Below are 26,931 nucleotides of genomic sequence, written 5' to 3'. Positions count from 1 at the left end.
AAATGCCAACAAGGAAATAATGATCTGCTATTACAAGTCTAGTCCAACTAGAAGAGGTTATTTAAAAAGAATGTACCAAATTTGGAAAGAGAAGCATCCAGATACAGAAATAACAGAACAAAGGCTAGCAGACCAGAGAAGATTCATAATAAGAAATAAAGTATTCACAGGAGTTGAGCTGGAAGAACTGCAAAGAGCAACACAGGCTCAAGATATGGAAGAAGAATTACCACCGATTGAAGAAGTTGCTCAAGCGCAGGTGGAGGAGGTGTTGGAAATCGAGGATGCCACTGTTGCTGGACTGTTTCAAAATCAAAACCAGGCAACCTCCCCTTTGCCTTCACCTCAAAAACCCGAATGCCGTTTAACAGAAAAGCAACAAGAACTAAAGCAAAAAATAACTGAGCACATGAACCAAACAACCACCAGGGTTCGACTCCCAGCTCTAAAAACAGTTGCCAAAAAACAACTTGCTCAGGCATTAAAAGATGTCAATGCTGCACTTGCAGAAATAACAACCAAGAATTTGCAAGAAACAAACCAACTAATGTACAGTGCAGCAACAATAACAACACAAGAGCTCGGATATAAGATCAGTGGACCTGTAAAAAAAGAAAGCAGTTCATCACCTAAATGGAAGATTAGATTAGAAAATAAAATCTCCAGGCTTAGATCAGATGCTAATAAATTGAAAGATATGAAAGACAAGAAGCTGAAGAATGAAAAAACCAAACAGTATCTGATCCAAAAATACCACCTAGATTCAAGGAAAATTAGAGAAGTCCTGGAAATAATAAAGCAGCAAACAACAGCAGTGTCAAAGAAGATTAGCAGATATGAAGCCAGAATTACACAACACAGGCAGAATCTCCAATTCCAATCGAATCAGAGACGTTTCTACCAAAGCATAGAAGGAGAAACTGCAAGAAACCTAGAAACACCAAATAAAGAAGAAACAGTGCAATTCTGGGGGAAATTATGGGACAATCCAATAGATTATAATAAAAAAGCAGGCTGGATGAAAGAGGTCAAAAAATGTAACCAACAAATGCAAGATCTAATAATAACACCAGAATTAATAAGTGAACGAGTGAAGAAAATTAAAAATTGGACTGTGCCAGGCGACGATGAACTGCATGGCTTTTGGCTTAAACACCTAACAAGCCTTCATAAACAACTATCAAAACAGTTCAATCACATTTTGCAAGGCGGTGATGTTGAACAATGGCTAACAACTGGGAAAACTCATCTCATCATGAAAGACCCAGCAAAAGGTGCAGTTCCAAGTAATTATAGACTGATAACCTGTCTGCCAACCATGTTCAAATTATTAACTGGAATAACATCAGATGAAGTGATGCAAGACTTATTAACTAACAAACAGCTTCCAGTTGAACAGAAAGGAAATTGTCCGAACACCAGAGGCACAAAAGACCAGCTGCTGATTGACAAAATGATTTTAGAAAACTGCAAGAGAAGAAAAACAAATCTAAGTGTTGCATGGATTGACTACAAGAAAGCCTTCGATTCATTGCCTCACACATGGATACTAAAATGTTTAGAAACAACTGGTGTCAGCAAAAACATTCAGATATTTATTTAAAAAGCAATGAGCATGTGGAGTACACAGTTAACAATCAATGGCAAGACACTTGGACAGGTTAGCATTAGAAGAGGCATTTTCCAAGGGGACTCACTATGCCCTCTGTTGTTTGTAATCGCCATGACCCATACTAAACAAAGTCAGATAGTCAAAGTCAAACAGGCCTCGGATACCAGACATCTAAAACATCAAGTAAAATCAACCATCTGCTGTACATGGACGATTTGAAGTTGTATGGAAAGTCCCAGTCAGAAATTGCATCACTGCTAAACACTGTCCATATATTCAGTAGCGATATAGCAATGGAGTTTGGACTAGACAAGTGTGCTGCATTAATCATGAACAGAGGAAAAATATGAAAAACAGAAGGAATAGAACTGCCCAATGGAAGCAAGATCAAGAACCTGGAAGAGAAAGAACATTAGAAATACTTGTGCATTCTCCAGGCTGATAACATCACACACACTGAAGTTGAAAGAAAAATAGGAAGTGAATACATCAGGAGAGTTAGAAAAATCCTCAAGTCCAAACTCAATGGCGGGAACACCATACAAGCCATAAACACCTGGGCTATACCTGTTATCAGATACACTGCAGGAATAATAGACTGGACCCAGGCAGAGCTAGAGACGCTAGATCGTAAGACCAGGAAAATCATGACCATCAATCATGCTCTGCACCCCCGCAGTGATGTTGATAGGCTATACCTCCCTCGCAGCTCAGGTGGAAGAGGAATGCTGCAAGTCCATCAAACAGTAGAGGAGGAGAAAAGAGGCCTTGAAGAATATATCAAGGACAGTGAAGAAGATGCACTTCAAATGGTCAAGAACGAGAAACTATTCAACACCAATGAAACAAAGCAGGCCTACAAGAAAGAACAAGTCAAGAACCGAGCAGAAAAATTGAAAAATAAGCCCCTGCATGGTCAATATTTGCACAATATAAGTGGAAAATCAGACATCACCAAGACCTGGCAATGGCTTAAGAATGGCAACTTGAAGAAAGAAACAGAGGGTTTAATACTGGCTGTGCAAGAACAGGCACTAAGAACAAATGCAATAAGAGCAAAAGTCGAAAAATCCACCACAAACAGCAAGTGCCGCCTTTGTAAAGAAGCAGATGAAACAGTGGACCACCTAATCAGCTGTTGTAAAAAGATCGCACAGACTGACTACAAACAAAGGCATGACAAGGTAGCAGGGATGATACACTGGAACATCTGCAAAAAATACAAGCTACTTGTAGCCAGAAATTGGTGGGACCATAAAATTGAAAAAGTTGTAGAAAACGAAGATGTAAAAATATTATGGAACTTCCGACTACAAACAGACAAACATCTGCCACACAATACACCAGATATAACTGTAGTCGAGAAGAAAGAAAAACAAGTTAAAATAATCGACATAGCTATACCAGGGGATAGCAGAATAGAAGAAAAAGAAATAGAAAAAATCACCAAATACAAAGATCTACAAATTGAAATTGAAAGGCTGTGGCAGAAGAAGACCAAAATAATCCCAGTGGTAATTGGCGCCCTGGGTGCAGTTCCAAAAGACCTTGAAGAGCACCTCAACACCATAGGGGCCACAGAAATCACCATCAGCCAATTACAAAAAGCAGCTTTACTGGGAACAGCCTATATTCTGCGACGATATCTATAACAACAGCAACAACATTGACAATAAAATCCAGCCATCCCAGGTCCTTGGGAAGGACTCGATGTCTGGATAAAACAAACCAGTCAATAACACCTGTCTGACTGTGTAAACAAGAAATAATAAATTTATTATAAATAAATTATAAATATTTTTAACTTCTTTATTGGTGTTCACTTAGGGAGCAACCCCATGTTCCCAGCTTTGTTGAAAGGAATGGGAGAAGCCAAAGGAGCCTTAATTGGTCCCCAGCCAAATGCTTTAAATTGAGAATTAAATGGACAACTGCAACAATGTATTCAGCACAGTTCTGTTCTTTCTCTTTTAGAAGAGGAAATGTGCTTGCACCATTTGTTGAGACCTGCTGTAGACAACTGTAGCAAACAATATTCAAAGAGCACATGGGGCATTTATGAAGCGTAGTGAAACGAGATAAACTTTGAATGTATGGATCTGAACTCCTGGAGTGGTTGTATCAAGTTGGATGAAACGCTAATAAACACTGACCAAGGAAACCTAATCTGCAGACAGATCAATAAATAAAAAGTTGCTGTTGTTTTTAATCAGTACAGATCTCTTGACTCTTTCCCCACTGTTGTAAAATTCTCCGGTGGCTTCCCCTTGGATTCCTTTGTAAAACTTTGAGGGCTGCACTTCAAAAGCAAATGCCTCCTTCCTAGCAGCTTGATTCCTCTATCTCTGCACATGGTAAGAAGCACCAGCTTGCAATCAATGGACGACTTGCCGAGTAAAGTACTACTCAACATGAGTAAAGTTGGTTATTACAATTGGGCCCTGAGTAAACTTTAAAATAATTTGTTTCTGCTGGCAGTAGGTTGTAAAAAGAGGTTTTCTTCGTGCACAGATTTAAACAGCCAAGATTTATTACTAACACTTGGTATTTCAGGATTTTTGAACTCTATTTTCCTATGAGCAATAGTGCCTGGAGATAGTTATATCCTATTTTTAAGTAATTCTATTCCATTACAGAAATACTTAAACTTTGATTCCTCAAACCAAATCTTTTCTTACATTGTTGTCGTCTCCTGAAAACAAGAGCAAACAGTGAATGCTTTCAGATTCAAAATCTTCACTTTATTGAGTCAGCCAGGAGGCCTGATCCAGTCTAAGAGAAGGTTTAACGAAGTTAGCCTAGCAAAATGGCATCTCTGTTACTGGCTTAAGAACCACTTCTTACACTAAATCACATATTTAACTTACACCTTCCCATAATCTAGAGAATTATCCTCAAATTGCATCTGTATGTTTGAATGATGTACAAATTAAGTTCAAGAATCCACAAAAAAGACGTTATCTTTTCACTGAATAATCATTGTAATTAGAAATGTAAGAACAACTAATGCCACTGGCTTTGCCCTCATGTTTCGATAATAATAGCATTCAACCTACTTTTATGCAACATTCAAGCAGAACACACATTGTTCAAGCAGAACGTTTTGTGCAACTTTGTCCAAGCAGCTTATTAAGCTCGGGGCTTCCCAGACTTTGTCCTTGCGAAAGGCATCCAAGTCAATGTCAAAGGTCAACTGGGAAGTGGAAAGAAAATAGCTCAAGCTACCCTTTACGTAAAAAAGAAAGCAAAAACAGAGGGCAAGGCTGATGGTGCTCAGTTTCAGGCTAGACATGACAGCCAACAGATCCAAGGGGAAAGGAATAGGGTGACTCTCAGAGGTCCTGCTATTTTCAAAGGCAGGCCTTCACTACTTGTGACCCACTAAGATGAGCATAGGCCATCAGACTTGTATTGTGGTCTGCCTGGCAATCCCCTAGGAATGCAATAAGGACAGAAGTTGATTAAGCCACTGTTCCATAAGAATGTATGAAGAACCCTGCTAGAATTGGTCAAAGGTCCACCTTGTCTAGCATTCTGTTCCCAACATTGGCAAGCCAGAGACTTCTGGCTTGTGCATGACCACAAGCAGAGCACTAAGGCAGCACTTCTCCTCCTCTGCTTCCCCCCCACCGCCAACTGCAGTTCAGAAGCAAACTGCCTCTGAAGGAAGAGACAGTGCTGAAGTATTGGTGAACTCACCAAGCAGAGCCAGCTCTCCCAGAGAGGGAAGAAAACCTGCTACTCTGGACACTGATACTACAAGGTGCACTGGCAGTAATCTAACTGCTGGCTTTGCTGTTCCTCCAAGATGCTTTCCAGCACCATGATCTGCCTTGGTCTTATGGCTGCTCTTCACAACAAGAGAAAGAATCTCTTATGCTTGACAGCAGTGGCAAAAGCAGCAGGTAGGCAGAAGGATAGGCAAAGTGTAGAAGACGGGAGTGAATTCAAGAAGAGCCTTATATGTTCACACATTATGTTCGGCACACAGTACTACACTTCCTATCTATATCCTATATAGAATCCAGAGTTGTGGTATGCAAGGACAAGAAGACAGTGGATTTGAATCAGGATTATTAACGGTTTAATGAGACAGGTATTATTTACAGAGAGGCAAGTGCAGTCTGCCTTCAGTTCTCTTGCTGCTGGTTGTTTGTTAGCCCTGCCTCTATTCCAGTAATAGAATAAAAGTAACTAAAGCACCATTCAAAAGCTGGCCTGGATCAAGGAATGGATTAACAAAAAACACCACATGCTGTATTGAGTGAGCCTGGGCCTAGGTTCACTTTTCAAATGAACTCATGCTCATTCACACACACAAAAAACCCCAGTATATGTATACAGACACCTGTATGCATTCACAACACAAGTTCTGAATAGGGCTATTATCCCAGGCAATTGCATGACTGTAGGCTATCATAACAATGACAAATTAAGGCAATTGATAGTTACATTGAGGTATGTGAGTTTAGGGATTAATTTATCCATAACTATCTCCTGAGCCATTCCTGGAATATCAGTAAGTGCTATATTATAGCAGGGGTTATAGTTGAAGAGGAGATCTGGTCTGGAGGAGGAGAGCTAGTCTTGTGGTAGCAAGCATGACTTGTCCCCTTAGCTAAGCAGGGTCCTCCCTGGTTGCATATGAATGGGAGACTAGAAGTGTGAGCACTGGAAGATATTCCCCTTAGCGGATGGAGCTTCCAAGTTCCTTAGGGGATCTAGGTTCCAAGTTCCCTTCATGGCATCTCAGTCCAAGATAGGCTAAGAGAGATTCCTGCCTGCAACCTTGGAGAAGCCACTGCTAGTCTGTGTAGACAATACTGAGGTAGATGGACCAATGGTCTGACTCAGTATATGGCAGCTTCCTATGTTCCTATGTCCCCCTTCTGATTCCTTTTTATATATAGCAATGCTCATTAAAGAAAAGATTGATCAGAGGAGTTTCCCTCCATTGTGGTTCATATTGACTTAATAAACAAACACAACTTTATATGGAATTTTCAAGAGACACTGGGCAGCACCAAAACTAGCTGGTTATGACTAAGCATCACTGAAGTCAAGTTAGTCATGCCCAACAAAGTCCCATTAATTTCAATGGGCCTTAGACACGACTAACTTAGTCTGGATGCTGTTCATTTTATATTACCAAATTACCATGTATATTGTGTATACAGTATTGTAAATTGTGGACACGATCCAGCACTTTTTAAAATCTCACTAACTTCACTTGGGAAGAATTAAATATGTTGACATAAATGAAACTTTAAAATATCTCATTTTGGCTAGATTGTGCCCATTGTTTTGTCCAGTTATTTTTGCAATGAATATCTCTATATTAATTTTAAAAACTGACAATGTTTTGTGGAAGAGATGTCATTATTGGCCCAAATGCCATTGTCTGACATCTGAACTAATGAAGTGTGTGAGTACAGTTGTTCAAAAACCTTTAGACTCTGGAATGCTCTCCGCACTCTAGGAAGGATCTGCAAGAGCAGAAACACATTGCTGACTAGGAATGTGCAAATCGATACCCAAATCTACCTGTCTGGGACAATTTGTGGACAAAACAAATCACCCCTGTGCTAGCTGCTCAGATTTGGGTCCGAAACAAATTGCCCAGATTTTGGACCTGAAAAAATGTAGATCCAGACCTCCATTTTGTGGTGATCTCTCTTGCTGTCTCCATTTTACGTCAGGAATTTTTTTTAAAAAAATTGACAGGGGAGTTGCATGAGGGCTCCCATCACACCCCCTTAGCCCCTAAAAGTGTGCATGTTTCATTAGGATGTCAGCCACTGTATTTCTTAGCTAGTATTTGTTTTCACAATTGTCTGGGAGCATCACAGTTTCTGCTGTCTGGTGAAATAACTGAATTCACCTCAGTTCAATATTTAACTCCATTTCGAAAGCTGCAATGCTAGTGCTGGCATCAGATCTTGATCTCAACTTCTGATTTTTATGTGTGTGTGTGTGTGTGTGTGTGTGTGTGTGTATGTGTGTGTGTGTGTATTTTAACCATGTTACAAATCAACAGAACGTTGTCTTTTGACTATCAATGCAGAACATTTGTCAAATTAGTAACAGCATTCTTCCTAAATAGTGGCATATGTACATAGTGTTGGGGTTTTTTGCGGTGGGGGGAGGATCCATTTATAGGAATACAGGCCTCCGAAGCAGCACATGTCATTTGCTTTTGAAATCTTATTTTAAATGTTTCATCTTAGGGTGCACTGCAGTGGGCTCAGAGGCTGGTTGTGAATGCAAAATTAATCTCTTTGCCAGTAGCTCTTTTTCTGACACAAACATTGACGTATCCTATACCCACTTCTTTTTTAACTTTGAAAGCCATCAGTTATTTTCACAACACCTTTTAGGAAAACAGAGTTTGTTTTCATGAGACTAATAATAATTTACAATATGTAAAGTAAAATATACATGTCCAAAAAGTAACACATTATTCTGCCTTTGGAAGGACTGTATGTAGAGGGAAAGAAGTGCAACTAACATCCTCACTTCAGGATCCTCTTAGTTTTCCATTCTTTCTCAGGAACAGCTTCCCACCTACAGCAGATTTTTCACTTAAGTAGTGTAACTGCAACTGCAAAACACTGTTGACTGGTGGACCCTAGAGACTTGTTCATTACCTGTCATTAAATGTTTTAAAGTTTGCATAATTGATCCAGCCAATAAGTCATCATTGATTTATAGAGGTCCATCCCGCGGAATTGCTTGTTAAAAATTCATAACACCAGTATGTGTCTTCACAATCCATTAGCTGTTTACGTACCTACAGTCCTAAGATTGATTGACCTTGGGCTGAGAGTCTCATGGACTTTACTTTTTTTTATTCTCCCTCCCCTCCCTCTCTCCCTCCCTCCCTCTTTTGTACAAGTCCTCAGTATATAGAAAACAATACTTCAGACTTCTCCCTTGATGGTTTTACTTTGATTCCACACACACCCCACCATCAAAACTGAAACTTTACTCAAATGATGAATAAATAAAGCATATTCCATAAACAGCTTTTCACTATTATTTAAGCTCGCGAGCTGTGCTCTGTTAGTCTCCTTTCCCCACCATAAGATTCGAGTGTGTAAATGTTCTAAAAGGCTTTGAATGTTTTATGATGATTTCAGGGAATGATGGAGTAATCGCTGCAGAGAGAAGCTATTAGTTTTAATATTTATATTGAGTGCTCTGAAACATTAATGTGACAGGATGTAAGATCAGAGCAGCGGGACATATTTACTTCACAACTGCTGCCACGTGGCAAAAATATTTATTTTCTAGAGCTCTACGGACCAAGGGTGCTTTTTAACAATAATTTAAATTTAGGGATTGATATAGCCATTAGCATCTCCTGACATTTAGAGTTCTTTATTGTTAGGAGAGAAAAAATGGCCGACTATTCTATCCTATGGATGAGCTACCTTGTGTAGATCTCCATTCAAATGGCATTCATTCTCCATCAATAGTCCAAACTGGGAATCCATGAACCTGTTCATCTGTACTTGTCTTCTTTTTAAAAATCTCAGTCCAACAGCCCTTGGAGAAAAGGAAAAATCTCTATTGGTTAATGAGGAAAAGTGAAAGGTTCACGACAGCAATATCATACGCAGGTGAGGTAAGCATCATTTATTTTGGGCTACTGTAATGCCAAAGGTCCTCTTGATTGTTTCCCCCCCCAACCTTCAAATAACTGAGGCACATATTTCCTTCTGACAATTAAAACTGAAAGCACACACAACTTTCATACCCCAAAGGATCATTTATGTCATGTAGAAGAGCCCACCCACACAAGACCAAAACTAGGGAATACACCTATTTCACAATGGGGGCCTGCATGTTTTGTTTTTTTTAATGCAAATAGCAGCCACATGGGACAATGATCTACATTGTTGCTTTAACTCTTTTCCTCATCATGGTCTTCATTTGGGTCTACCCCCTTCCACAATCACTGTTTGCAGGGTTGCAGGTGCTCCTAAGCATTTGAGTTCTCTCCTCATTTTACTGAACTCCACCCCCTGCCCTACCTAGGAATCACCAGGCTTGTTACTATTTCCATGGGGTTTTTTGTACATTTCATGTCTAATTTGCCTTTGAATGTTATCTAAGCCATTGACCTTGGTTATGGTTTTATGATGTTCTCCTGTCCAGACAAAGCAACCTGCTATTATTTATTATTCATGTATTTTTAAACATTTTGATACCATCTTTTTCACCAAAGTGATCCATAGCAGTTTATAACACACACACACAAAATATAATAATAAAGTCAAGAATATAATATCAATTAGAGATGCGCACAAAATTGATTTTGCGATTCATTTCCAACTCAAAATGAATTGCAAAATCCTTGAATTGATTTGTCAAAACAGCAGCCAAGCCGGCTGTTTTGACAAATCAACCTTGAAACGATTTGAATGTTTTGAGCGCCATTTTGAGGCCCGTTTTTTCAAGCTCAAAACAAAACAGCCCCGTTTCAAGACAAAACAATTTGAGTGTTTCAAGAGACATTTTGAGGCCTGTTTTCCCAGGGATTGCTGGACTACCAATTGGGATTGGCAGATAGACCAGTCCTCCAAGGTGGGCCTTGGAGGACTTAAGTCTGGTGCGGAGGGCTGGTCAACCCACAACCCCCAATTGGTGTTTTTCCAGGGAGAGTTGGTCTAATGATTGGGGTTGGTGGGTAGACCAGCCCTCCACTCCAGACAGCACATCGGCCCGCGTCGGACTGGTCTACCTGCCGACCCCAATTGGTAGACCAGTTGTCCCTGGAAAAACAGGCCTCAAAATGACTATTGAAACCCACAAAATGTTTTGAGTTGAAACAGGCCCTTTATTTTGAGGGTGTTTTGTTTTGAGCACAAAACACTTGAAATGACCTGTTTCGAGCTTAGATCATCTTTCACATTAAAAGATCAGAAACAAAAGGCCACATTTTATGTTGAAGGATTATGCTGAAAATGGGATAGGAGCCAAAGACGCATATATATATAGTAATAACATTCCAGAACATTGTTGCCAACACTGAAAAGACTATTCTTCAAGAGGTTACAGGAAGGCACATTATTATTTTCAGGGTCAGCTCCCCCTCCTACCTGGATAGGCTCTGCTACCATCACACGAAAGCTTTATTCAGACATTGACCCTGAGGTCAGATGAACTTCAGCTCACTTACACAGTAAGGCTAAAGCCTCAATGCGAACACAACCACCCCATGTCACTCAACGCAATCTCGGCATGTCCTTTACCTGTGTGTAAAGGGTGATCTAATCGCCCGCTCTCTACACCTTTAAATCTTGAAACAGTTTTATGCAGTGAGTGTAGAGGGACACTTGGATTATCACCCTTTACACATGAGTAAAGGACATGCTGAGAATGTGTTGGCACATTCATGAGTGATGTAGGGGTGGGTGCACTTGTACCAAGGCCCCAGTCTTATCACGTGCAGCAGTGGCAGTGAGCTGAGGTTCATCTGAAACAGCCCATTGTGCTGTGTGTGTATGCAGATATCTGTATATATGCAGATGTGTTTGTGTGAATGACTGTACACATGTTCATTTGAAAAGTGAACCTGGGTTCCATCCCCCTCAAATGGAAGATATAGATCAGGGTTTCTCAATGTGTGGGTCCCCAGATGTAATTGGACTTCAACTCCCATAATCCCCAGCCCCAGTGGCCTTTGGTAGGAATTATGGGAGTTGAAGTCCAATTACATCTGGGGACCCACATGTTGAGAATCCCTGATATAGATGGATAGGAAGTGAATTACTTTACATGTGTTGAAACTAACATGTGAATAACTGAATGTGCATTTAGATTTATACATGCGTTCACTGCACACAGATACCACGCTGAACATAACATATGAATAGGACTATAGGCTCTGCGTCAGGAGATGGCTTCAAGCATTAGCAATGATTACTTCCGAGAGGCTCTGAGCCCTTAGTAGTTGCCTAATGATGCCAACTAGGCACCCGCCCTGACTATTTTAAGCTCCAAAACCAGGTGTTCCAAGAAACACTCCATATAATCCCAAATTTTTACCCCAAAAGGGAGCTTTTGATAGTAGGCTTTTGATAGTAGGACAACTAAACCCGGACTTGAGTTAAAATTTGATAATTTATTCTCCTAGCACTGAGACAAGATCTGATATTTTATTTACTTTCCGCTTTCTAGTCCTTTAGAATTGCAATTTCACAGTTTTCAAGGAGTGAAGGAAAGAAGAAAAGAAGGTTCCATATAACGATAGGCATTTGGGAAGAGAGTGTGCTTTAAGGGGCAAAAACGAATATTGTAGCACTTGATTTAAAACTATTATAAAACCCCATCGTTTTAAACAATGAAGTGACTGAAATTTGCAGTTGTGTGATGGAAGTCACAGCAATGACATACAGACTTATTTAGCATTTTAAAAACTTTTTACAAAGGAGCCTTAAGACATTGACAGGAAATATATTCAAGCTGTCAAATACCAGGCAAGAAAAAAGGCACCCGGTCAGAAGTAAAACAAACTGACACATACAATGTGGGGGGAAATTAGAAATTCCACAATGAGTAGAACACCAGCAAAGCTGTCCAATGGAACTTATAAAGCACTAAATGCATTGAGAGCGCAGTAAGAATTCCTCCAACAAAACTGCCATTATTTGAGGGGGGGGTGTATTCTCCTTCTCACTGAGTAAAGCGGTATCCTTTTAAAGTGGTGATTCTCTTTACTGAGCAGTGGGAGTGCAACTGGCCCCATCCAGCCCCACCACAGCATCCCTAAAGTGGCTGTTGCTGTTGTCAATCTTATGTTTCTTTTTAGATTGTAAGTCCTTTGGAGACAGGAAATCTCATTCATTCATTCTCTATGTAAATCACTTTGGGAACTTTATTAAAAAGCACTATATAAATATTTTTAGTAGTATTCATCGTCTTTGTCCATTGTGTGTGTGTGTGTGTGTGTGTGTGTGTGCATAACTTGCAGTTTTCTAGAACATTCAGCCAGACTTTATCCTGATTTCTGATTCTGAATCTAGAAACAATAAAATACAAAAGAAGAACCATATCCATAGGCGTAACTGGGGGGGCAGGGGGGGCACGTGCCCCGGGCGCCATTGAGGTGGGGGTGCCATACCAGTTCCTGCCACCCGCACCCCATTGCCCACCTGCCCAGCCCCAGGGCCCCTCAGCCACTTGCCTCCAGCTCCGGCTGATCGGCAAAGAGGCCTAGGATCGGCAAGGCCTGCAAACTGCAGAGCTCTTCTCTCCCCGCCTCTCAGCTGATCGGCGGGTGGGCGGGGCTTCCAGAGAGGCCTCCGAGTAGGCCTCCCTGAAGCCTGAACTCGAGTAGGCCCCAAGCAAGGAAGGAAGGAAGGAGGCAGCAGGCAGCAGACCCTCTGCCCAGACCAGACCATCCAGAACAGCTATTGCTAGGTAGGCTGTGAATTCCTTTTTGTGGTTACCCCCATATATAGGGATCTGCTTGCCATAGGGCTTTGATATGGGGGGGTGGGGCGAGACTGAGAAGTCTCTGAATATTTAATTTAAAACAGACTGGAAAATGTGCTGGCTTTAAAAACAAAAACTATCTAAAAAGGCCTATAAGTGGTTTGTTTCATGTCAGAAAATTACAAACACTTCTGGAACAAGTATATTTTATTTATTTTCATTCATTCATTCATAAATGCACTTATGTTCAAGTTGTTTTGCAATCCAGAAGGTCTGAGTGAGAACTGTGAAGCATGTGTTGTGATTTTATTTTATTTTATTTTTCTTGTGTGTGAACTGCTCCCCAATAACTTGCAGGGACTTCAGGGTCAATCTGGACAACATGTGAATGCAGCACCTCTATTCCAGAGGAGATGTGTGTTAAAGGGCTTTAAAAGCCTGGTGTGAAAAGACTCCTGGAATCAAACTTTACTGAATTTGTTCAGAATTCTGAGAAAACGAACATAGGCTCACCCTGCATGGTTGAAAGTATCATTTGCTAATCTGCAGCAAGGGGTCCATTTTAATAATTAGCATTGCTAGTGTGTTCTAGGCATTAAAAGTAGCACAAATATATAGTACTCAATGTATATCACTATATACTGTGAAGTGTGCATGCGTGTATTCAGTGAAATGTATTTCCAGGCAGCATACTTATTTTGAAATATCAGACTTAAATCCTTGGGGGCCTGGGGTGTGTGGAGGCCCTGGACTTTGAGGGTCTGGGGGCCCATTTTGAAATCCTGTCTCTGGACCCATTCCAACCTTGCTATGCCCCTGGCGGAATAGTTACATATGTATTGATTACTACACATGGGTTTCTGCACAGCACCTGCACAGAAGAAACTTCCATGTAGAAAATGTGTCTCTTGTAAATTGACCCTGAATTTTCCATCCATGACTGGGATATCTGAGAGTTAGAGTCAATAATAAAAGAACAGCACACTGCTTGTGACAGGAAGGGGCAAATTACAATGATTTCTTAGTTTGGCAGGGGCTGTTTTTGGCCCTGGCAGAAGTTGGCTCCTGTTGCAAATTCCTCTGTCTAGTGTAATGTGTCCTCCTCCCTCTTGGTGTCAAAGTAAGCACTAGTGTGGTGAATGCACATATACCCCATCATGAGCCAACAGTCATCATAAGACAAAGGCTGGCAGGAATCATTCACTGGTTTATAGACACACACACCCCACCACCTTCTTCTTCCCCTATTTTGCTAGTGGCTATTTGGGCAGGTGATCCTCTAGGACAAAGTCATGTTTTTTAAAGAATGAGAGGAGACAGAGAAAATGACACTTGGAATCCTCGCATAACTCCTGACTGTTGTTCTAAGTCTTTTACAGAGATGGCTCATGTTTTCAGATTTTGATCAACAACCATGTCTAGATGGTACAGTGTTCCTTTTAACGGGGATTTCCAGATATTGCTGACTACAAGTCCCATCATTCCTGCTTGGACAGTGGCGCAATTTCAGTGCTTGCCCTAGGCGCCATTTTTCCTAGTTACGCCTCTGAATACCTGTCTTGTCTTTTCCATTTTGGGTCACAAAACCTATTACTATGTTTAAAAGCATTTATTTTCTGGCCATGAGGACTGCAAACTTAGGCTGTTGGTGTGCAAGACATTTCTTTAAAATATATATTTCTAAAGAGCCTTGTAGCCTCATGTTTCCTTTTTCCTGTCCCAGTATACTTGCACGGATGCAGCCCACAACCCACATTTGACTATGGCTGTGACACATTTCCATATTTCCGGGGGTGGCGGGGGGCGCACGGCACGCGGGGGGTTGCGCAATTTCAGTGCTTGCCCCAGGCGCCGTTTTCCCTAGTTACGCCTCTGACCATATCAAATGCAATACCCAGTCGCAAGATGACACAAACAACAATCACTCAAATTACAAGTATAAATATACTTTCCTGCTCACTTTGCTGACAACTACCGCCTTTTCTTAAAGCCTCTCTCCCCGATCCAACCCCACAGTGCTGGTCATGCTGCACTGAAGCCAGACCATTCACTTCCTGAATATCTTCCTCTGTTGCACTCTTCCATGTGAAATCGGAAGCTTTCTCACCAATCCACTGATCACCCAGACTTCCACAAAACAGGCTACCTTTAGAAGAAGCAGGAAAGTGCAGTGCATGAGGAAGGTGAACGTTCCTGATCTCACAGGAAATGAATGCTCCCACTGTCATGCAGCATGCTTGACAAAGCAACGGGGGTATCCAGTGCTGAAGGCAGCATGGAAGGGGAAACGATGACACCCTAATTTCCACAAATGTTCTGAGCAAGATGCTGTTGGACTACATCCCCAGCTACAAGGGCACTGGGCTAAAGGAAGTGGGGCAAAGTAGACAGTAGTCCCTGAAAACTAGGGACCTGAGGAAACGATGGGATAGAGTTGAAGAAAGCCATGAGGAATATTTTTAGTGGGACAATGGCATGCAGGCTAACTCTTTTCCTTTGTGCCACAAATATCTCTCTCTCTCTCTCTCATATCTATTTGGTGCAAATAGTTACTTCAGGGGCAATAGCCACATGTAGCCAGTTTTCATTGGGAAAATCACACAAAGGGAAAGAGTTGACCTCTTCACAAGCTGTTGCAGATTAACAGAGAGGCAGAGTAGGCATTTGCCTATGGCAGCAAAATTTGAGGACCAGCAAAGGGGGAACTTTTCCCTCCTCGCAGCCACCCTGCAGCCACCTCCACACCCCATCCCACCACCAGAAGCAGTGTTTCTAGAGGGCAAAAGGGGGAAGAATCCCCTGCTCGCTCCCCGCAGCCACTGTGGCCCGTAGCCACTACACCCCATTCCGCTGTGCAACGGCATTTTTTAAAGGTGAAAGGGTGGCAAAAGCCTTTTTGCCTGTGGACAGCAAAAAGCTTGATCTGTCCCTGCCCACAGGCTGAAGTCCTAACCAGTATTTCCCCTTACCCTCACCCCTGACTGCCCACTTCAGTTTGTTCGGGGGGGGGGGGAGAGACACTTCCATTTGATATTCCTCTTAACAGCACATATAGCTGCATGCTTAGACTAACAATGAGGTAAATCTTTCATGGGGTCTAGCAAGAGGAATTGCTATGCACTATTGGCAGAAAAGAAGGGGACAAACAACAATGGAGTGGAAGGCTGGGGACTGGGAGCCTAGAAGCCAACAGAGGTATTGAGTTCTTAGGTCGACAGTGTAGACCTGACATGGCTGTTGCTCTTTAAGAGTTTTATGGATGGGACATTTGTCAGTTTTAACTTCTACTGTAGTTGTAGCCTTGGAACTCAATAGCCCTAAAAAGGCAAGAAGGGCCAAGTAGGAGTGAGGAGGAAGGAGGGTGGGCCAGAGCTGAATTTCACATACAGATTGAACTAACCAGCCAGTTGCTTGGCTGCCAGTTTTTAGCAATATTGGCTGACATTCTGTGCAGGGTAACTGGGTGGTTCTGAACCACCCACGCTGCCGTGGGCATCTAAAACAACTTCCGTGGTGTTGCGGACCAGGGCTGGTGCACTACTTGTTCAAATTGCACAATTGCACATCCACAACGCTACAGCCACTGGAAACAAGGGCCAATATTATTGTGGAAGTGTGATTGCATAATTTTAAGCAGTAGCACACTGGCCCTGTTCTGCAACACCAGAGCATTGTTATAGATACCCACAGTGGTGCATGCAGTTCAGAACCGCCAACATTACATTGCAAACTATGTCAGCCACTATCATTACTTTATTATAGAGGAGGGAGGAAGCACTACATTATTGCTCAAAGTTTGTTTTTCAGCAAAATGTTTGAATTTTTTCAATGCATTCAAATGTTGGGGAATTCACATATAGAATGTAGAATGTTTGCTCAAATGGGGAAAGGGAGGCTTCTTTTCATTTTAGATTATTAGCTCCAGAAAGCTGCATCAAGTTTGCTGGAGCCCAGATGCCTGTTGGCATTATATCTGGTGAGAAGTAGGCTTGTGAAACATTTTGGGAGAAATCAACCCTCCTAATTAAAACTGGCATTTCTAATGCACCTGCTGAGTCATCCACATCCTGCAAGAAAGATGACATCACCTGTCATGCTGATAGTGTGGAGCTGAGTCAAAATGAAATGGAGTCCAGTTACTACTGCAGTGATGGTTTCATAATTAGGGATGCCATTCACTTGAGTTTAAATGTTCCTGATTTGGTAGGTAGGATGAGTTAAGCAAAGAACAGAATGGTGACATTCTGTTCCGTGTGGCTCTGTTCCAAAGATCATTATGTGCCCTGCCATAGACAGGCACCACCCCAACATTCTCAGTTTTGACAGAATTAATGGAGGCTTAATTCAGTCTCTCCCATTTTCAAACACTTGGAGAAAATATATTCAGGCTCAGGGACCAGAGGCTTACAGTGTAATGAGTGAGAATGGCTCTCCAAGTGTCCTTGGACACTTTGCACATGGATGATATGGAACAAAAAGAAGGAAGGGACCGGTCCTGATGGGAACTATTGGCTGCAGGGAGAGAAAGGCCAGCTCTTTCCCACATGTCGTTTTCCTACCAAGCAGTACAAAATGTCTCTTAAGAATGCAAGTAAGTGCAAGTCTAATTTGACCTTGGTTGATAACATGAGGATGTTTGTCTACATCCAGGCAAACATCCAGAGAGGTTCATCTGCAATTGCCACCAGGTCATCTGGTGGCTAAGCAGGGACGGGCTTTCTCTGTTGCTGCCCCAAGACTCTGGAATGCACTCCCTGCTGAAACAAGAACCTCCCCATCTCTGACAATTTTTTTTAAAGTGCCTAAAGACTCATTTCTTCACCCAAGCTTTTTAACTTGACCGTGGTTTTAAATTGTTTTAAGGTTTTCATTTTTAATTTGTTTTATGTTATAAACTGCCCAGAGACAGAGGTTTGGGGTGGTCTACAAATTTGAGACAGACAGACATGAATATTCTGGCCATGGCCAAATATCTAGCATATGATTTTCAACTGTGTGCCAAGGGTTGGTTGCTCATACTCCAAAATCCGTGCTTCCCCTCACCTTCCAAAACATTTAAATGTTGAGAAAATTCAGACTTGAGTCCACCCCCAGAACTGAAAATCAGCACCTCAGAACATTAATTCCCTTAAATCACCTTCAGTTAAGCAACAGCTCTTGGGCTGTTTGCATAGTTCTGTGTTTGAGCAGCAGGAGATGGATATGGATTAAATAGTGCCATGTGGGGAAAGAGAAAAGGAAAGAGGGCAAATGGAAAAGTGGGGTGCTGTGATGGAAGGCAAGGCAAAAGAAATGTAGATAAGGAAAATGTGCTTGGAAAGAAAGGAGGTGGAGATAAAGAAAGAAGAATGGAAGAAGTAATTGTTAGGAAACTCTGGAAGAAACAGAAGGCTGCAGTGAAAAAACAGTGCATCAGAGAGAAAACCTAGAGAAGAAAAAATGGGCATGCACGAGGGCTAGAGGGGAAAGAATAAGAGGGGACTTTTCCAGTCACTATGAAAGAAAAACAAAAGAGGAAGGGAAAGAAGACTAACAAGTGGAGAGGAGAAAGGTGACACATAAAAATGAAAAATGTTCCCTGTCATTCAGCTCATCATTTTCAACAGGCCTTAGGCTCTTATTTCTATAATGTTTCTAGCACCCTCCCCATATGCAATGGCAGCTATTCTAGTTCTCAAACTAGAATAATGGCTGGTGGGAGAGGAAGCATTAGGCCTTTAGATGTGAGAACAGACTTCTCTGACCCAAAGTACCTCATGTACCAACGCTGTTAATGTCACTGTTAACACAGGAACTCTCCTTTGTATTCTAAGTGGAATACCCCTTTTATCATGGCTTCTGTTCTGCATTGCTACCACAACAAAACAAAGACATCTCCCAGCAGGACAATCACTGCCAGCAGTTGACGCAGAAATGCCAATTTTAATTATAAGCGTGTGTGTGTGTGTGTGTATGTGTGTGTTTTTAACAGCATTTCACACTTGGCACACAGTGAAAACTGTTCCTCACCATATGAAGTCTGAGGCTGTTGTGCTGAGGGAAACAAGTGCCACTGAAGTTAAAATGGACCAAATTCATCTTGGCTGTAATTCCATGTATCTCTCCGGCTGTTGTCACAAGTCACACCTGTGGCCCATTGTGCTTTGCTGCAGTGGGTTATAAATTCCGCTTTGCACTGCCTTCACTCCTTATTTTCACACTGGAGGAGGTTACAAAATCTCCAGTCATAACTAATTTGTACACTTGCTGCACTGTTAGGTAACGATGGTGTGCACCGTGAAGAAACGACTCTTTCTCTCTAATTGCACAAAAACTTGACTTGGCAAATTACTCTTCACTTTATCAATCCTGACAGTTTTCCTTACAGAGCCTAACCTTTTAAGAAGATCCATCTAGAAGTCCCATGAAATAAAGTGACTTTGACTAGAAAAAGATGTAAGCGGCATTATGGGTACATTGGTATTCTCCTTTAGAGATCAGGGGAAATATGACAAGTCTGACTCCTATTATAGTTATATAGCATATTCCATTTAACAGTGCTAGCGCCGAGCTGTGAAGGCATATCCTAAGATATTTTCACTTCGTGCATTTGACATTGGCATTCATTATTGCATTTAAGATACCGTTAGCTGTTTATTGCTATTTCCTCCTCACTGTGTGAATGTTAACCACAGAAGGGGAATATTTGATGTTGCAAATTACTTAGCTTGCTAGTCTTCATTTCCCTCTTAGTATGCAATTATTTGTGTGGTTTCACTGAGCAAATGAAATTTCAAGGGCATTTCAAGGAAAATAAACAAAGTACAGACCCCAAAAAGGGAGGGGGGTGTCTTTGTATTCAGGAAAAGCACTTCAGTCATGCATATGTATGAATCAACAAAATCAGGTTAGAAATTGGAAATTGCACTCCACACTAGAGCATTTTTTTTCTTGCTCTAGAGATCTTTGCTACAGATTTGAAGGACTAATAAAAAACCAGCAGCATGACTGGAACAGATGTTTTTTATGGACTCGGCTTGTTAATAGTCTTTTTAGCTTCTCCTAAGGACTTAAAGCAGGTACCTTGCTTGTCCTGAATATTTGAAATCATGTTAACATTGTCCAAAATGTGCACTAACAAGCTGCAGTGGAAATGCTTGGAATCAGGATGTGCTTCACTTCTGCAAACTACTTCAACTCCATATGGAAGGTGAGGTTTCAAAAGAAGAAGGATGGATTGAAAAGTCAGCCAAATGTCACTCTGGTAAATGGCAGGCTGCTTCAAAAGCATCCAAATTATGCACTACACAAACCTTTGTGAGATACAAAGGCTGCAATCCTATGCACCCTTTGAATGAGTGCAATTTGAATGGATTGCACGCTGCAATCCCCTGAAATCAGTGGGACTTAATTCCAGAAAAGAACAAATAGATTCAGACAGCATAGCAGATTAGACATTAGGATTCAGACATTACATTGTACATAGTGCCTGTACACATGTTCTAGTAGGGATGTCGTGAGCCCCTGTGAGGCGCAGCAAACTGGCTTACAAATTTATCCATTTTCCCCCTCAATTCAGGGGCCCCTCCTGATTGATTTCCCCCTCTTGATTGAAGCAATGCCTGGAGGCCCTGAAAAGACTGCAATTCCCACAATGCCTTGTGCCTTTCCTGAGACTTCAAGAGGAAAGGATAAAAAAAACGTTGGGGTAGAGGTCTTTTTCAAAGAAGCCGCCTGCAGTTGCTGCTCCCTTGCCTTCACTGGGAGCAAAGTACAGTCAAAAGAGAGAGACTGCCCTGCCCTGCCCCATTTGGCACTGCCCAGCCTGATAAGTTCAGAGGGAGGGGGAGGGGATGCAAATGGGTTCAAGCTGGCTTGAGCCTGCAAATCAAGCAAGAGGTCAAAGAGCCAGGCTTGAATTTGAGATTGTGCTCTTCCATCTCTCAGAATTCAGCTGAGAACCTGAATCTACTCAAGCAGGTCCAGTTTTGCATATCTCTAACATATACTAGCTTCTGTGTGAATAACTCTACATGTGTTTATTTTAAAAGTGAAGTTGGGTGCAGGACCCTCAAAGGCAGGTTACAGATAGGAAGTGTACTACTGTAGGCAGCAGCGTAGGGAGGCTGGCAGTGGTCTGTGTGCGGCCGCCGCGCCCCCCCCCGCTTCTGACGTCAGACGCGGGGTTGTGCTCTCCCTTCCAAACGGGGCCCCGTGGCCCCGTTTGGAAGGGCGATCGGTTCGCGCTGCATTGGGCAGTGTGGGCCAGAGCAACTCGCCCTGCCTTAAAGGCAGGAAGAGCCATTCCAGCAGTGCTGCCAATGCAGCACAGGCCAATCTCTCTCCTAAATGGGGCCGCGTGGCCTCATTTGGGAGGGAGATCAATTGGCCCCCGCTGCATTGGCAGCAAGACCAGGAGCAGCTCTCCCTGCCTTTAAGGCAAGGAGAGCCACTCTGGCCGCGCTGCCAACACAACAGGGGCCAATTTGGGCTCCAAACGGGGCCGCGCAGCCCCATTTGGGACCAAAAGAACACCCCCTGCATCTGACGTCAGACACGGGGGGCATGTCTGGGGCCGATGATTGGTGGCAGCCTGGGTTCTTTGAACCTGTTCGCCCAATGGTGGCTCCACCCCTGACTGTATGAGCATTGAACATAACATTTGAATATCTGTATATGGGTTCAGATCTGTATGTTCATACACTGTACACAGATTGTACATATATTGATTAATTGCACATGTAATGGTGGCTGCTGGCTTGGTTTACTAATAAAAGAGATTAAACAGATTTATAGAGGATGCGCAATTCAACAGCTCTTTGCCATGGCAACTTAATGGAACCTAATGGAATAAAACTAATACCCGTGTTTCCCCGAAAATAAGACAGTGTCTTATATTAATTTTAGCCCCCCAAAATGCACTAGGGCAATTAGCGGTACATCAGAAATTACTGCTAGGTCTTACTTTCGGGGTAGGTCTTACTTTCGGGGGGAAAGGGTAAGACATTGCCTCCATAACCATCGTATGAACTTCCTAAAGGCATCTGACTGGCTGCTGCTGGAAATGGAATGCTAGGCTAGATAGGAAGGAGAGCTGGTCTTGTGGTAGCAAGCATGACTTGTCCCCCTAGCTAAGCAGGGTCCACCCTGGTTGCATATGAATAGGAAACTTGATGTGTGAGCACTGCAAAATATTCCCCTCAGGGGATGGAGCTACTCTGGGAAGAGCAGAAAGTTCCAAGTTCCCTCCCTGGCACCTCCAAGACAGGGCTGAGGGAGATTCCTGCCTGCAACCTTGGAGAAGCCGCTGCCTGTCTGTGTAGACAATACTGAGATAGAAGGACCAGTGGTGTGATTCAGTATATGGCATGTTCCTATGGACATAAGAAGCTGCCTTGTACCATGTCAGACCACCTGCCCATATAGTCCAATATTATTTACCTAGCAGTAGCTGGCCAAGCAGGATTCAGACCAATCCCTTAGGTTCCTTCCTGGCCAGGTATTGCGCTGGGTGAGACCATGTGTGCAGAGGAATGCAGAGTAGGCATGTGCATGAACCTCGGTTTGTGCACCAGTTCAAATACAAACTGGTCTATGTTGCCACTGAACCAGTTCTGCAGTTTGAGTGCAGGCCAGGGTGCGGCGAGCGGCACCTTTAAAAGTGAGTGGAGAAGGTCCTACCTGCTTGATTGCCACTCCATTCAACTTCCTGCTGCAGTGGTGCTCCCCCCAGTAGCCCACACATGGCAACAACATGGTGCCAGCAACATGGTGCTGGCATGCACAAGGCCTCCACGCATGTGTGAACGCCATTTACATAGTCAGCATAGTGTTGCTGCCCACACAGATGGCATCCATGCATGTGTGGAGGCCATGTGTGTGCCAGTGCCATGCTGCCATGTCTGGACTGCTGTGGGGGGACACCACAGCAGCAGGAAGCTGCATGGAGCAGTGATCATGCAGGTTGGACCTGCTGTACTCACTTTTAAAGCTGCTGCTTGCCGCCACCACCCCCAGCCCACACTTGAACCGGTTCATATATAAACCAGTTCATATTTGAACCGGTTCATATTCAAACCACATGCCTAATGAAGAGTAAGCTCTTCTGCAGATTTCAGCGACTCCAATACTGTCCTATCACCCCATCCCATCTTGCCTGCCAAATGGTCTAGAACAGGAAGAGAAAACTAGCCTCTGCTAACAAATGTGTTGTGTGTGTGTGAAAGACATGTGATTTAAGAGCACAATTGCATAGGGATGGGGCCTACACCCATGGATGCTGTATGGGATACAGTGTCCACAATGAAAATAATGAGAGAATAGGGCTAGATTGTTAATTCATGTTTGTATTGTTGTTGATGCATTCTATGCCATACACATACCACAGTACACACAATCTGCACCTTATATTTTACAGATCCAGTCTCTGCGTGCATTTCTATCTGTTCACAAAAACGTTCATGTGTATAGTCATGTGTATACACAAACAATTTGATGTATGTATAGCCCTCCTACTAAATTCACTATATTGACAGCAGCATAGCTTAATTAACAGCCAGGAATGACTTTTATTTCATGACCGTGTATTGGAGTGTTGCCTCTTAAAGGGGATTTGATGAAGTATGATTTAGGTTAAGAAAATAAAATTGCATTGGTAAGCAATTAAGATAGGCTTTGTATAATCTCTTCCAAAAGAAATGTTACAGAACACTTGTCATATTCAAAATTATTTCTTCCTAGCATTATCTACATCCAACCTTCAAAGGTGATGAGGTCTGGATTTCAACAACAATTGTGCAGTTTCTTACCTTATTAATGTTGAACTTTGCACAGCAGTCAGACCTGAGCTGACATGAAGACAAGATGAAATTGGATAGTAAACAGTATAAAACTCTCATAAACAAAGATAACACCTGTTTGGGTCCCCGATGGTTGATCATCAGAAATCCATGCTTTTGTAGTATTATAGTGAAATTAAACACTAGCAAGAGCAAGCTGGTTTACCCAGTCAGGGCTTCATTAATTTGTGTCCAGGTTCATTAATCTTAGTTAATTCATGTCAGCCGATTACATTTGAACTATGACCTGTGGCTGCATGAGGGGGTTGCACAGAAATCTCCCAGGATCAGGATAAAATCATGATCTGGCATGGGTCCATGGGCTCCTGGCATTGGCTCTGCAGCTAACTCACCAATATCATGGGCAATAGCAGCTGCTGTATTCGTGTGCACATGTCTGAATGATAAGTTTACGGCTCTTTGAAAGCAGATTGAAAGAAGTTTGTTTTGGGGAAGACTGAATCCTATTAGAACTACAGCTGTGTCTCTCCTCTCTGGATCAAGCAGTACCTAACTCTCATACCCTTCTCTGTTTCCAGCACATACAAATGTTGCAAAAACCTATGCAAATGCATGGAACGGCAAAAAGAGGTTCCAAATTGATAACTGATTTAATAGCTGTAGGTTCGTCGTTTTTGTTTTCTATTTTGCCAGCTATCTTTTAGCATGTTGGGCTAAAGTAGTTAAAGTCACCCTTGCCTGTATAGGGCACAGCAGGGGTTCTCAAACCTGGGTTCCCAAATGTTGGACTACAGCTCCCATTATTCTTACCCGTAGGCCATTGTTTCTGGGAATGATGAGAGTTGTTGTCTTAACAACAACTGGGGATCCACAATTGTACAGAGGTACAAGAGACTTAATCCTATAAGTAGAGTCATTTATTGTGGGTTGGTCTACAAACTGCAGCTGGATGAGGTGGCATCACTGTGGCAGAAAGAATGGTACCACTCAAGCTGCAGGTGGGAGATGCCATTGCTGAATGTTTCCACGTGTTTCCATTTGTTTAAAAAAAATAGGCACAGGTTCTAGGGCTGTTTACTCCCTGCTATGTTCATTACTAGCTTTTTCCCCCCTGCACAGAAGAGCATTAAAAAATGAATTCCACCTGCAATCTGAAATGGTATAATCCATTCTACCATTTTTGGCCTCTACCAGCTGATTCTGCTGCATGTGTAGACCAGCTCTTCATCATTACAGAGACCTTACCTGGGAAAAATAAATACCTCACGTCACTCATAGCCTCCCAGTCTTCTTGGCATCTCATTATATTACATGCTAGCATTTATCATTAGTGCTGAAAATGAGTCCCATGCCATCATCATTCCCCAGTTATTCTTGTTTGGGTAGTCATCCTAAGTTCACACTCAATCCCATTGGTAATGGCTCAAGATAATAATTACAAATGAATTCTAACAAGTATGCTCCAGTTTTGTAATAGAAGATACAGTTCGGAGATAAATTCCTTTTCCTAATGCAGCTCTTCCAACCAGAGACTGGAGTGTCATAGTAATGTTGCTGCTAAGGAGTTGTCTTGCTGATTTCACTATATTTAGTACAATCATCACACTGAGCTCTCTTAAATACCAGAAAGACTGTACCATCTGAGAATGTACTCTCCTACCACTGTGGTAGCAGATGAACGCACCATAACACACGTTGCAACTTCTTTAAAATGGAGAATCATGTTTACTGGTCTGTGGTTTGTTTCCCCCAGAAAGGAGCCTTTTAAGATGATAGATCAACTAATTACAGGCAGAGAAGGAATAGAGGTGACATTAGCTTAGATTTAGCCTCACATTAGAGATCAAGCTTCTTCTCTATAAACAAATTATGTTATTTTAGAAAGTATTTCCAAATGATTCCAGGAGAGCTCCCACTGCAGAGGGGGATGAAGCCCCATCCAGTCACCTTCTACTCTTTCATTTCATCTCCCATGGCAGTCACCAAGCAGGGCAGCTGGCAAGCGGCTGGGCTGTGTCCCATCAGAATTAACCCATCAGGCACAGTAACTACATGCCAGTCTTACCTTCTCCTTCACTGCATGAATGAATAGATTCTCTGCACAGTGATTCCAAACTATAGTGTGATCACTTTAATACGATTAAGGCCATTTTAATATGAATAAAGCAAGTGGTTGCTCGGCAGGGCATGATCTGGAAACACATTGCAGCCAGGGAGAAAGCAACACGTAACAAAAATGGGCAGAACAACTTGCCTAGTTCGGTTTGGAAAGGCACTATGTGTGTCTGCACAAGCTAGTCTTTAGTTACCCTTCGTGGTGGGCACAGAATACTTACTCCATTGTAAGTCTCTTCACTGCCTCAATTGGCTGTACACGATGTTTGACACGCTGTTTGTTTGAAAAATAGCCTCTCTATCTAGTAACATATTTTATCATGCAAACATTCAGATTTGGCTACATGCTGACATCACTGAAGGCAAACAAGGGTAGTTCAGAGTGAAGGCAATGCCTATTCAGGAGATACTGGCTTAACTCTGACCTCACTGATGTTATCACACCACCAAATCTGAGCGAACTGAATTGAACTGCAAAGGTGCAGCTGACTGGGACTGCGAACAGAAATAAACCAGTGTGAAAAGGTGTGCTTTGGGGAATTCTTGGGAAAGCTTTTCAGCCCTCCTAAAGCCCCCTTTTTGCTTCAAAAATATTCCCTGGAGAATATGTGGCTCAGCCCTATTGATTATTTATTTTTTGTAGGTTTGTTTTTTTTTTTAAAGCATTATTGGATCTACTACATAAACAGCTAGAAATGTTTACTGTACCTTGGTTTTTTGTTTCATTTTGTTTTTGTCAACACTGAGGTTGCAGTCCTATTAGGCATTTCTGATTCTGGTTTACAATGCTCTCACACTGTGTGGTAAATTCTTGTCGCTGCTTCTTTTTGTTGTTGATCTGATTGAACACTATAATCCTTTGATTGTAATAAAAATGTTAAATACAAGGACATACTGTACTGGAACCATGCACACATACAGTAGATTATTTACAATCCACTGCAGTCTGGTTATTGCAGTCTATAGGACTTTGGTGGCCTACAG

This window comes from Hemicordylus capensis, chromosome 4 (assembly GCF_027244095.1).
Source record: "Hemicordylus capensis ecotype Gifberg chromosome 4, rHemCap1.1.pri, whole genome shotgun sequence".
Lineage (NCBI taxonomy): Eukaryota > Metazoa > Chordata > Lepidosauria > Squamata > Cordylidae > Hemicordylus > Hemicordylus capensis.
This window is presented reverse-complemented; position numbering follows the sequence as displayed.